The sequence below is a fragment of the Nannospalax galili genome, unplaced genomic scaffold (genome assembly GCF_000622305.1).
Source record: "Nannospalax galili isolate Female #2095 unplaced genomic scaffold, S.galili_v1.0 scaffold1421, whole genome shotgun sequence".
In the NCBI taxonomy this organism is placed as follows: domain Eukaryota; kingdom Metazoa; phylum Chordata; class Mammalia; order Rodentia; family Spalacidae; genus Nannospalax; species Nannospalax galili.
In genome coordinates this window covers 821,122-833,178 of record NW_008345746.1, presented here as the reverse complement: position 1 = coordinate 833,178, position 12,057 = coordinate 821,122, and the positions used below count along the sequence as shown (strand labels likewise).

The following is a 12,057-nucleotide window of genomic DNA, read 5'->3' as shown; positions in this document are numbered from 1 at the left end:
AGCCAGGTGTGGTGGCACATGCCTTTAATCCCAGCACTTGGGAGGCTGAGGCAGTAGGATCTCTGGGAGATCAAGGCCAGCCTGGTCTACATGACAAGTTCCAGGCCAGTTGGGGCTACAAGGCCACCCTGTCTCCAAAAGCAAAAAAAAAAAAAGATAATGAGGCAAGACTAACTGGCAGGAGCATGCCGGCACCCCCACCTCTGCTTTGGTATGAGTAGACAGGTAGGAGCCTTGGGGCGGGGGGGGGGGCCCTGGGTGAAGGAGGACCCAGACACTACCCTAGAGAACAGGCCACCATGGTGTCCTCCAGCATGGTGTCCTCCAGCATGGTGTCCTCCAGCATGGTGTCCTCCAGCATGGTGTCCTCCAGCATGCGGCCCTAGGATCGCCATCTACCCCAGGGCTTGGGAGCCTCAGTCAAAGATATCGCTCCCTAGCCAGGCTTTCATTCTGATTTTTTTCCAAAGACCTGCGCAGACATGCTGGAAACAGGGAACACCTGGCCGCCGCAGCACGGGCGGGGACCTCCCAGACCTAATCCCATCCCCTCCGCACCAGCCTCCTCTGTTTTCTTTTTAAAAACTATGCTATGGGGCTGGAGAGATGGCTCAGCAGTTAAGAACACTGACTGCTCTTGCAGAGGACCCGGATTCGATTCCCCGCACCCACATGGTGGCTACGAACCGTCCTTAACTCCAGTTCCAGGGGAATCCAAAGCCCTCTTCTGACCTCCGCGGCATTGCATGACATGGGTGCACTCAAATACATGCATGCAATACACGCATACACATAAAATAATATTTTTTTAAAAACTATTTTATTTCTTTTTATCTGTATGAGTGCCTGCAGGTATATGAGTGCACCACGTGTGTACAATGGCCATAGAGACCAGAAGAAGGCATTGGATCCCTTGGAACTGGTTAGCCACCATGTGGGTGTCAGGAACTGAACCCAGGTCCTCTCCAAAAGCAATCAGTGCTCTTAACTGCCGGACCATCTCTCCAGGCCCCATCTCTGCTCTCTTTGATGGCCTATTGTTTTTTCTTTTCTCTTTTTATCTTTTTGAGACAGGGTCTCCCTGTAGCCCCAGCTGTCCTGGAACTCACTATGTAGACCAGGCTGGCCTTGAACTCACAGAGATCCTCCTGCCTCTGCCCCCTGAGTGCTGGGATTAAAGGCGTGTGCCACCACGCCCGGCCTGTTTTTTTCTTTTTATTATGGTAGATTATATAACACAGAGTTACTATGTTAACCATTGTAACTGCATAGTTCAGGGGCATTAAGTGCAACCACAGCATTGTCCTGCCACCACTGCCATTCAGCCACAGAACTCTTACCTTCCAAACTCCCCAGTACACAGATTCCTCACTCCACCCCACCCACCTCACTTTCAGGGAATATCACCCCCTGGCTACTAGGAAACTCTGGGCTCAACAGCTTTTGGCAACCTCAGGACCCACATCCCAGAGACTTCTGAGCCCCAGGGGAAGGTTTCATGGGGATGCTGGGGAGACACGACCTGGTGGTACCCTTTGCCTTTGCTGATTGAGGCCAATTCCCTTAGCAGGAAGCAGCTGGCTGGATTTCAGGAGAATAAGTCTGTCTCCAGAGAGCACAGCTGTTACAGCAGCGCCTCCTGCCAGAGTCCCATGCTGGAAGGTGGGCAGGGGTCTTCAGGTGCAGCTGAAGCCAGCAGGAGGTTGTCACGGTTGGTGTCAGGAGCCTGGAAAGTTAGCCACAGTCAGCCAATCCATCTGGAGGGACTCACCGGAAGCGTGAGTGCCCACAGATTTATTACAAGGGTGTTCATCACAGCATTACTTATATAACAAAACAGTGGCAGCAGTTCACGTGTCCCACCGCAGAAGAGTGACGATGGGAATGAGAGAACGCCACGCACTGGATATGGCGTGGCCATGAAATGTTACGATTTATGAAGGAGGTTCACAGACATGAAGAATATTCATTACACAGACAGGCAGGAGACAGTGGAGTACAAACCTAGGTCCCCACCATCTTCTCTACTCTGGTAATTAAAAAGAATAAAAGACCAGCTGGCCAAGAGCCACCACCCTGCTGTTCAGTGCCCAGGTCTGAGCTAGGGGCTTTATCTGCTCACGGGCCTCAGGGTGCTGGGAGGCAGGTGCAATGGCTCCCTGATGATAGTTCCTAGGATTGATCTACCACTAGAATGCAGAACAGGGCAAGAGGGGCCTGGTGCTGTGAGACTAAGGGGGGACTCAAGGGTGTGAGGGGGCTAAGAGGGGCTGGGGGTGAGGGGTCTAAGAGGGGCTGGGAGCGAAGGTTCTAAGAGGGGCTGGGGGTGAGGGTTCTAAGAGGGGGGTGAGGGTTCTAAGGCATGGGCAGTGAGTGACACAGGCAGCATGTGGGAAATACTCCTCTGTGTCTCTCTGTGTGTCTCTTTCACTATGTCTCTGTCTCTGTGTATCCCTGTCTCTCTCTGTTTGTGTGTGTGTGTCTCTCTTCCTGCCCATCTCTGTCTTCCTTTCTCTCTCTGTGTCTGTCTCTCTCTTCCTGTCTCCATCTCTCTGTGTATCTCTGTATGCCTCTCTATATCTGTCTCTCTCTTTGTGTCTCTCTGTCCCTCCCTTCTCCCTCCTCTGCAAGGGTCTTCTAGTTAAACCAGATTGCTACATTTTACAAATACAACAAAATGCCTGCAGGCCATCAGCCCATTTCTAAGATGCACACTCCACACAGGTCTGGGTCACTGAGGGTCTGTCTGGGTTCAGGGCATCCAGAAGGCATACCTGAGTGTCGGCCGTGTTCCACAATGCAGGTCCTCTCTCCCCAGGCCCAGACGCAGGGTACAGTGTCATCCCTGGTGTACCTAATGCTTCCTGCCTCTAATACTGCTGGAGAGATGGCTCAGCGGTTAAGAGCACTGGCTATTCTTGCAGAGGACCTGGTTCGATTCCCAGCACCCACACGGCAGCGAAAAACCATCCATGACTCCAGTTCCAAGGGATCCGACACCCTCTTCTGGCCTCTGTGGGCACCACATGACACGGACAGATAATATATCCACACACATAAAATAAAAAATAATAATAGAAAAACATTTTAAAAAAACAAAAAAACATACTTCTCACTGGGAAAATGGAACCTTTCTGTTCCATGCTTCAGTTCTCGTCGTTCTGGAGTCCAAGTGTTCTAGACAGCGCTCTCCAGGTCTGAATGAAGGGCCATTGGCTCCTGCGCCAAGGAAGCAGTGGACTACAGAGCCTATAGAACAGCCCATCAATTAAGAGAGAGGGTGGACTGGGGTACAGCTCAGCAGTAGAGAGCTGATCTGCCAAGTACAGGCCCTGGGTTCCACCCCCAACCTGGAAAATAAAAGCAAACAATAATAAACAGAAAAAGGAAAAAGCAAGCCATTCCCCATGGTCCCCATGGCCACAGGCTGCAGGCCTGGTTCGGGGTCCTACTGCCCCTCCCATTGGGGTGCATGTTCGCAGGAATTCATCATTTCCCAGCCTCCACATCACTCTGAGGCTGATTAAATTAGCGAATGCAATCACAATCTGAAGCGAGTTAATTGAGGGAATTTATTTGGGCCTGACAGTTTTATGCATGTTTGATTAAGTATTATAAGGTTTGTTTTTGATTTTGCATAATTTAACTTTAAATCCTGCACTGGGGGGCCCATCAACCATTAACAACCAAAATAAACCTCTTTTAAGATGCATCCATTTATGATTTATTTCTGAATGCTGTATCTTCCAGATTTTTTTGGTGCTGTTGCCAAAGTGACAAATATGTTTAAAGTAACATTTTAAGCCCTCCCATTTGCCCTATAAATCTCCTCGACTGGATACAAGTCATTAAAAGTTTTGAAAGAGGTACAAGTTTGTATTTATATTGCAACAAGTGACATATAAATGCCTGTGTTTGTCTTCTGCCTGCCATAAAATATAGCCCAGTGCCATTCCCTGGGAGCGGAGCTGATCACCCACGCTCTGGGGCAGAGATAAGCTCAGTCACAAATCCTCACTCCTGTCGGCAAGAAACTGTTCAATCAACAGCCATTCCAGTCAAGTCTTTGGTGAAAATTAGCACAAGAGGAAACAGCATAGGCCTGGGAGGGGTGAAACCCTGCTTAGCACTAACCTTGAACCCAGCCTCTGTGGCTTCCTTTGAGATCTAGGGCTGGGTTGTAGGAAGGCACATTCATTAAACAGTCTAGGGCCCGCTTACCCAGGAGATAACCAGAGCCGCCAGGAAGGTGGGTACATGACTCCTCCCCTGTGCTGTGAGCTAGGGGGTCTCAGTTCCCCAGCCACCTCCACAGCCACCTTCAGTGAGCTTTTCCTGGGTTCCAGTGCAACATTCATTCTCTGCCCTTGTCTTGGCTAAGGGTTTCCTGTGGCCAGCTCAAACTCAGGAAAGTAAAATACTTCCTTACTCTTCCTGCCTAGAGAGGCAAAAAGGGGACGTTCCAGACCAGTGTGGCTCTGTAACTGCAGTCCAGTCACTCTGATGATTTCTCATGCTTCTCACAAAGCCCCCAGAAGCACATCAGGGCATTTCCCCAGCATCCAGGGTAAGCTCTGTCCCCCGAGTGCTGGTGCAGTGGCTCCTTCACTCTCCTGTGGCTGGGAGTAGAAGGATTAAGGGGCCTTAAGGCCTCTGAGCCAGCTGGGCTCAGGCCTGTTGCTCTCCAAAGCTCTCCAGCCTCTATTTTGAATGCTCAGCGCAAGGCAAGCACTTAGCCAACCCATCATGTTTACACCAGGTCCTGTTCTGTGCCAGAGCAGAGCAGGAAGCAGAGGAAGCCTCGGCCCCAGGCTCTAGCTTGAGACTCTCAACAGAGGGAGTAGAGTGCCTGGGAGAGTAAATAATGCCCACAGTGATGGAAGTACAAGGCCACAGGCTCTGAGACTGAGCGACCTGGAAAGATGAGAGCCCTTGAGAGGCAAGGGGACCCGGCGGGGGTGGGGTGGGGCATGGAGGCCACATGCCTCTTCTGACCCAAGAGAACAGAGGTGTCTGTCCTCGAAGAGTGCGGGCCTGTGTACCCTACAAGCTCAGAGTACTCACTTAAGGCCAATGACAGATCACACAGTGTGGTAGCCTCCATCAACACTGTGGCAGTGCACCTGTTTGTGATGCTCAGCTCTAGTTAGATTCTCAGCACCACAAAAAAGGAGAGGAGGGCAGGGGAGATTCTGACTAATCTGCTCCTCCTGTGGCAACAAAGTCCTCACAGGCCAGATGACGAAGCCCCAGTTCAAGGTGTGGCAGGGCTAGTTCTTTTGGGGACATTCTCTCTGGCATCTGCTGTCTTCTACCCGTCCTCAAATGATCATCCCTTTGTGTCTGTCTTCATCTCTAATCATCCTAGATTAGGGCCCACCCTAGGGACCCTAGTCTATCTTAGTGACTTCTTTAAAGGTCTAGTTTTCTACAGTCACATGCTGAGGCTCTGGGGGTTAAGACTTCGACATACAGATCTGGAGAACATAATTCATCTCTAACTGTGCTCTACGTCCGTAAGTCAGGAGCTGGGACAAGGAAGAGCTGGGGTCTCTCATGAGGCTGCAGAAGGAATTAGGGCCTCTGCCCGAGAAAGGGCCTGCGGTGTTTACGGGTCTCACTGCAGGCAGCAAGCTGGCATTGGCTTTTGTCCAGAGGTCTCAGCTCTGTGCCACAGGGCTGCGTGCATGGCCCCAAGGTAGTGACTATCAGCTGTCATTCCTCTACTTCCCCAGAGACACCTAGAAGGGAGAGGATACCCTAGCAAGTTTCATGGCCTGGCCTTGGAAGTCACTTGGTCTTCTCTGTCACCCATGTCTACCACACAGGTCAACCCTATGCAGTGTGAAGGGGAGTCACTGAGGGCCATGCAAGAGGCTGACCCTTCAACACTAGGGGAAGCTGGGCCTTGCTGTGGGACCAGCCCTCTCCTGCCATGACCAGTGAAGCCAGTTCCACAGCCTCCTGCAGAGGCCTGTGCATTGACTGCACTTTACAAACAAGGAAACCGAGGCCCTGAGAGGCTGAGACTTTGGCCCTGTCTAGAAGTGGTGGGGTTGGAAGCTGGGGTGGACAGGCTGGGTCAGGAATACGACCCTCGGCTCCTCTGCTTGGCCTTGACTGTCTGACATTTCCACACTGACCTCTGAGCAGGCAGCCCAAGAACGACGCTCTCCTTGGGCTCATGGGGTAAGGCAGCAATCACGGTGGGGTTGGCAGAGACTGGAATCTTTTAGTGGGAAACACTGCTATCCCAAAGGGGCTGAAATTCTGTCACCAAGGACCAGTGAGGAACTGGCCATCAGTAAGAAATACACTGGGCCACAGAGTGCCAATGTGATGACAAGTGATGCCTGCTGCAGTGTGCGAGACCAACTGATGATCTGCTGGGGGTGCGCTGGATGTGGAAGGACACACCTGCCACACAGCAGCCATTGGGGAGGCAGGTCCATCCTGCATTTTGGAGTTAAGCCTAATGAGTAGAAAGTCTCTCTCCTCTGAACAATGGAGATGAGGCTGTTGTCCATGAAGGTGGATATAGGGGTTCCTCACTCAAACCACAGCAGAGAGCACCCCAAAGCAGCCACTTTACTATACTCAGAGTCTACGAAAGGGGCCAGCCAGGGTTTTCTGGGGCTCAGTTGAGAAAATGCACATCGAGTGCAGTCACACTTGGCCTGCTCACGACTGATTAGTTTAAAAGTGACCCTGCAGATTGGAGAGATGGCTCAGTGGTTAAGAGCACTGGCTGCTTTTACAGAGGATATAGGTTTAGTTCTCAGCTCCCACATGGCAGCTAACAACATCTGTAACTCCAGTTCCAGGGCATCCAACACCCTCTTCTGGCCTCCATGGGCACTGCGCTTATATATATGTGAACACTCATACACAAAAAATAAAAATAATAGATTTTTTAGGGAGTCTCCCTGTAGTCCCAGCTGGACAGAACTCACTATGTAGACCAGGCTGGCATTGAACTCACAGAGTTAGGATGCGCCACCACACCCAGCTAAGATTTATTTTTATTATTTTAATTATGTGTATGTGTGTATGTGTACATGAGTGAAGCCAGGTGTCAGATCCCTTGGAGCTGGTGTTTTATAGGCAGTTGCAAGCTACCTGATGTCGGTGCTGGAAACCAAACTTAGGTCCTCTACAAAAGCAGTACATGTTCTTAACTACTGAGCCCTATCTCCAGCCCCTCCAAGGTTACCGTTTTGTTTGAAACAGAGTCTCACTGTGTAGCCCTGGCTGGCCTAGAACTCTCTATGTAGACCAGGCTGGCCTGGTACTCACAGTCTGCCTGCCTCTGCCTTCCCAGTGCTGAGATTAAATGCTAGCACCTTCACACCCAGCCCTATTGTTCTTTTTTGAGATGATGACTTTGAACTCTGATCCGTATGCCTCCACTTCCCAAGTGCTAGATTACAGGAAATGTGCCACCATGTCCAGGCTCCAGGGACACTTTTTAAAAAGAAACACTTGTAAGATTTATTTAGCCAGGCATGGTGGCACTCAGGAGGCAGAGACAGGCAGATCTTTGTGACTTCAAGGCCAGCCTGGTCTACATAGTGAGTTCCAGGTCAGCTGGGGCTACAGGGAGACCCTGTCTCAAAAAGACAAAAAGAAATCTTTTATTAAAAAGTGACCCTGGAGTTTTCTGTTCCCTCGTTCCTACCTATCTTGCCCAAACTCTACAGGAACTCTACAGGGCACTATCAGAGACAGTCAGCTTGCTGGCAGTCCACTGAGCCAGCATAACAGACCCCAAAGTGACCCTCAGGAGGCCTCACCCACACCTCTACCCCAAGCTAGTGCTGTGGAGCCGGGTGGGGTGTAAAGCCGTCCCTGCCAGCAGGTGGGACTCTGTACCCTCAGCTCACTCATAATACCCAGAAGCAAGTGTGGCCTGTTCCACACGCCAGCCACAGTGAGGAAATGCTTCAAGTGAGGGTCAAACCTGCTCCTAAACAGGGCAAACAACTTTGTGGGCCACTGGGACCCAGTCACAGCTACTCAGCTTTACCCACACCTATGATGGCACCAAAGCAACCACAGACAGGAATGAGCTGGCTCCAGTCTGCCTGGGCCACTGCCTGGATTTTAACCCCAATTTTTTTTTTTTTTTTTTTTTTTTTTTTTTTTAAGGCGGGCTCCCCTTTTCTCTCTCCTGGAACTCACTATGTAGACCAGGCTGGACTTGAACTCACAGAGATCCGCCTGCCTCTGCCTCCCAAGTGCTGGGATTAAAGGTGTGCGCCACCACGCCTGGCTCTTAATCCCAATTTTAAAAAATATCTTATTTACTATTTTTGTTTGTTTGGTCTTTTTGAGACAGGGTCTCCCTGTAGCCCCAGCTGTCTCACTATGTAGACCAGGCTGGCCTTGAACTCAGAGAGATCCACCTGCCTCTGCCTCCCAAGTGCTGGAATTAAAAGCATGCACCACCCCGCCCGGCTTTTATTTTATTTTTACAAGTGTATTGGCTGCATGTATGTGAGTGCACCCATGTCACACAATGCCTCAGAGGTCAGAAGAGGGCTTCAGATTCCCCTGGAACTGGAGTTAAGGATGGTTCGTAGCCACCATGTGGATGCTGGGAATTGAAGCCAAGTCCTCTGCAAGAGCAGTGCTCTTAACCGCTGAGCCATCTCTCTAACCCCAATTTAAGACCTCTGAGCTCTAGTCTCTTTGGTCCCTCAGCACTGTGGGGCAGTACATGCACAGGCCCAGCAGGTGGCGCCAGGCCACTGTCCAGTGCTTGCCCATAAGGGAGGCCTGGGGGAAACCTCAGCTAGACCTTCAGCATCAGGGCTAGCCTGCAGCAAACAGCACAAGTGAGGAGTCTCCTGGGGACACCATCCTGTCCTTGGGGCTGACCCCACTGTGGTCAGGCTGCAGGTCCTGAGAGGGTCAAGGAATCCCTTCAGTAGTGGTCCCCAACACTTTCAAGAGTTAACAGAGCACAGCAGAGTGGGGGTGACAGGAAGTATCCTCTAGTGAGACTTCTTCTTTCAATCTGTGCCCGAGTTAGAGGGCTCTGGGCCAGTGGCAAGAAGGGAAGCAAAGAGACGCCAGCATCCTCCATGGCCCACCTCCGAGGGAGATGGACCTGAGGCAGCAACGGTTACATGGCAGAGGTGGCTTCTCAGAGGTGGGGCGCTTCCACTCCGGTCTTCACAGATGAACGGGAGCTGGGCAAGTGGAGGCAGGACAGAAAAAGAGCAAAGGGGCAAGTGAGGGACAAGCCCGACCCTGGAACAGTTCCAGAACCAAGGGGGGGGGGGATCAAGGTAGGAGAGGAAAACAGAAAACAGTCACCCCAGGGTGGCAGAACCTCGGGCCATGGAAGAGGACGTGACTTTTTGTCTGCTATTTTTTGAGACAGTCTCAAGGAGCCCAGGCGGGCCTCCAGCTCACCCTGGTGCTGCTCTAGTGTGGTTCCTGTTGCTGTGATAAGACTTTGACCAAAAACATCTTGGGGAGGGAAGTGTTTATTTCACTGTACTTTATGGTGCAGTTTCTACCACCAAGAAAGCCAAGGCAGGAGCTTGAGGCAGAAACCTGGAGCACTGCTCACTGGCTCCCCTGGCTGCTCAGCTACTTTCCTTACACATCCCTACCCAGGGACGGAACCACCCACATTGGGCTAAAATGCCTCACAGACAGCCATAGACCAGTCCGATGGAGACAATATCTCAATTGAGTTTCCCTCTTCCCAGGTGACTCCAGTTTCTGTCAAGTTGACAAAATCTAACCAGCACAGCACAGTAGCCCAGGCTGACCTTGACTTCAGATTCTCCTGCCTCCACCTCTTGAGTGGATCAGAGATGTGCACCACCATGACCAGCTACTGGAGGATCCCCTTAATCATCACTGCTTGTGTGTGTGTGATGGCATGCACTGTGTGCACACGTAGCAACCAGAGGTCAAACATCAGGTATTCCCTCTATCACTCTCCACTTTAAGATACGAAAAAAAAAAAAGGATGATTCTTATTGCCGGGCGTGGTAGTGCACCCCTTTGGTCCCAGCACTTGGGAGGCAAAGGCAGGTGGATCTATGTGAATTCAAGGCCAGCTTGGTCTATATTATGAGTTCCAGGCCAGCTGGGGAACCAGGGAGACCCTGTCTCAAAAACACCCAAAATAAATAGTCTCTAATCCCGAGTAAATTCTGAAAAAGTACTTGCCACGGGATTCCACTTAGTGGAGAACAGGCTGGAAACCATGACCAGTCACGTGACTCACGATGCTTCCTGGTGAGACCCTCCTTCCCTCACCTCTAAATGGCAGGCACAGAGGACCCCGTGGAAAAAAACCTCTTAAGCGGTAGGGGCTTTCATTCGTGGGGCCCCTCCCAGATTATTCCTAATTCTTTATTTTCAATCTCATATTTTCTTAAGGGAAGTCCCTTAATTTGTAGAAACTTCAGGCCCCATAAAAACCTGACTCTGAAGCCTGGCGAGCTACCACATGCCTTGAATTCCAACACGTGGAAGCAGAGGCAGGAGGATCTCTGGGAGATTGAGGCCAGCTCGGCCTCCAAAGTGAGTTCCAAGACAACAGTCACTTCAGGGAGACCCTGTCTCAAAAACCAAAACCAAACCAAACCAAAAAAAAAAACAAGTAAAACACCTGACTCTATTCCTGGCTGCAGGGTGACCCAGGGTCTGGATGAGGGATGCCTGCTGGCGTTTTGTTTTTGTTAAAATAGGATGTTATGTAGCCCTGGCTGGCCTTGAATTCAGTATGTAGCTGAAGACCTTGAACTTCTGATCCCCCTACCTCACCACCCATCTGACCTAGGGAACGAACCCAGGGCCTTGCAGGTATGCACTCTAGCACTGAGCTATACTCGCGGGTGGCTGGCTGGCCCTGGGTGTCCCTTGGACTCTGGGTTACGAGGCAAGTCTGCCTACCTACCAATACCAACCAAAGCCTGCGCAGGTCCAGGCCGTCTTCAGGCTCCAGCTCAGGACAGGCAGGGGCTCTCGGACCTCCCATGACCCCCCTGTGCAACGCGGACTGTGGAAAGCAGCCAGTCCCAGGAGGACTCTCCAGCGGCATGAGCCCTCCTGCAAAGCGCCTGCGCCCAAGAACCGCCTGACCGGGGACGGACCTCTCCTTGGGGAGCCTGGATGGGCAGCATGGTCACTGCGGGGTAACCCCGAGCGGCCAGCCGCTTTCTGGAACTCTATGGGGGGGATTTGACTCTGCCTTCCCTTCCCACCCCGCCAGCCACATCAACTTTTAACTGGATTTCCTTTTCTTTTTGGATCTTTTTGAGACAGGGTCTCCCTGCAGCCCCAGCTGGCCTGGAACTGTGTAGACCGGGCTGGCCTCAAACTCGTAGAGATCCTCCTGCCTCTGCCTCCCGAGGGTTGGGATTTTAACTGGAATTAGGGTCAAGCAGGTCGGTGTCGCTGCACCCTCGCTCTCCCAGACTTCCCGGGACCCCTAGGGGCTGTGGCCACATCCGGCCCTCTGCCCCAGGGCGGGTATTCCCGAAGCCCGCGGTCTCCCCGTCTCCACCCGCCTCTGCAAATCCGTTTCCAAGCGCCTCCCCTTGCGCTCGGTGGAGGCCTGGGCCAGAACCCGGCTTCCAAGCACCGTAGGAAGTAAGACTTCCGCCACCCAGAACCCCTTAGGTCACACTCAGGCCAAGAAAACCCCGTCCACCCGCGCACATGCGCGTGGCGGACCAAGGAAGCTTAAACCCCGTCGCTGCCCTTAGATCCTCACCTGCGCCTGCGCAACACAGGGTCGCCGCGTCCGTGGGCGGTGACGTCAGGAGCGGCCGGCGGCGCGCATACGAGCGCGCATCCTGAGACGGCGCCGAGTTCCTGGACGCCCCGCGCGGGCCCGAGGCGGGCACAGCAAGGTTCCGCAGTGTCGGCGCGGGCGGAGGGGGCGTGAGGCCCGCGCTACGGTGGCCGCGGAGGGACTCAGCTACGGCTCCCACGCTGGGACAAACGCCTCAGGCCGCCGGGCCCGCGCGCGCCCTCCCCTCCGGGCCGGCCCCTGCCCCGGGCAAGTGAGGGACCACGACCGGCGCC

General features: G+C 52.5%; 1 long non-coding RNA gene across 1 annotated transcript; it reads right to left on the bottom strand.

The window, feature by feature from the left end:
• Window positions 1–1,193: 1,193 nt before the first annotated feature.
• On the bottom strand, window positions 1,194–12,051 carry LOC115071861. The gene is made up of 3 exons (XR_003850927.1): window positions 11,744–12,051; window positions 3,110–3,350; window positions 1,194–1,726 (listed from the first exon to the last, which is right to left on the bottom strand). It is a non-coding gene; the product is annotated as an uncharacterized LOC115071861 (long non-coding RNA).
• Between the last annotated feature and the right edge of the window lie 6 nt (window positions 12,052–12,057).